The following is a 1,792-nucleotide window of genomic DNA, read 5'->3' on the forward strand; positions in this document are numbered from 1 at the left end:
CTACAACCTCGATTTAAACAAGACTTCTGGCACTGTGGACTCTTGAATCCATCAATACATCCTTCCCGGCAAAAGCTGTCTACCCCGAAGGCGAAATGAAATGAACAGTCAGATCCATTCACGCAGCAAGCGCAAGGGGGGCAGTCTTGGGATAATGATGGCCAAACTGAAACAAATAATAATAAAACTGTTACAAAACATTATAGCATGATATTGCGCACTAGGTACTTCGAAATTTAAGTTTAGTAAAATAAGGCCGATATACAGTAAATATATTATTTTTATTTAAATGTTAAACTACTCCTTTATATAGAATAAGTATATTTTAGTGTCAATAATAATTTATAATTCAATTCATTTGTAGTAAACACGTAATACTAGTACGTGTAATTCATTATTCGAAGGACGTTTTACCAAATTAAGTTTGATAATTAATATGCGAGAAAATAAAAGATCATACAATCACATAATTTGTCGTCCTACCAAGCAAGGAAGTGATAACCAGGTGACGAAATTTTCACAAGATCCATAATTACCGCATATAAGAATATTGATAAACATCCCTAGTTTGTTTTATATAGCTATATGTACCGAGTTGTTTGTGCTGTTGTTTCATGTTTCTGGTTTGTAATTGTGTGTCTTTGGCGTTTACCCTGCGCAATTAAACGGAGTTTATGTTTTCTGAAGTCAATGCATACTTTCATAAAATTTACCATTCACGATTTTACTTTATTCGGGAATGTTGGGATAACAGTGAGGTTGTGCACACACACTGGTTTAAACCCGGAGTATTTTTACATTATACTGACTGTTCCAAGGCGGTACCTAACAATCCTTGATAAACGTACCTAGATTTTATATTAGGCTCGCTCCATAGAGCGAGCCTTTTTTAGTGATTGGTTTATGAGATCGGACTGGAGACGGAAATGAATGATTTTAGCCTTTCGATTGTAAGTGTATGCACAGAAAAGTGTTGTTGAAAATTTAGAATTAGAGATTGATATTGTTTTGACTACTGTTGGAGTAATTTCTATTCATCTTTTGTGCAAATGTTTAAATAATGTAATGTGTCTATTTCGAGGCGTATAATCAAGGGCCCTGAGGTCAATAACTCCTTTCAATTCTTGGGCATGCGCATAGTAATTCTACGCATGCGCTGAGGGGTGATACAGGAATCCAGTGGATTTCGTGAAATCACTCAAAACGTGAAATCCATTCATAACTAATTTATTCTAATTAATAGAATATTGTTGTTGTATTTATTTTGAAAAGTGCCACATGAAGGGTATATGTTTCAATTTTTGTTGAAATCTGTCAAAATATGAAGAAGCAATTTTTCGATATTTTTTCAAAAATAGATCGGAAATCGAGGTGAAATCCAGATTTCGAGAAGTGAAATCCACTCATAATTCATTTATTTTAATTAATAATATTACTTTTTTGTTAACATTTTGGAAAGTTCCTCATAAAGGGTTTATATTTGAAATGTTATTGAAATTGTTAAAAAAATAAAGAGGTTAGAGCAAATTTTCATAAATAGATCGGAAATCGAGGTGAAATCCAGATTTCGGGAAGTGAAATCTACTCATCAAATTAACTCATTTATTTTAATTAATGTTTTTTTTGTATATTTATTGGAAAGTGCCTCATAACGGTTTATATTTCAGATTTTATCGAAATTGGTCAAACAATGAAGAAGTTAGAGCAATTTCCACAGGTGCAACTCACTTCTTACGGCTATACTGGTATATTGATATACTTTTGCAAACCTTAGTATTTGAACTTTCGCTTT

Source organism: Mya arenaria, chromosome 10 (assembly GCF_026914265.1).
Source record: "Mya arenaria isolate MELC-2E11 chromosome 10, ASM2691426v1".
In the NCBI taxonomy this organism is placed as follows: Eukaryota; Metazoa; Mollusca; class Bivalvia; order Myida; family Myidae; genus Mya; species Mya arenaria.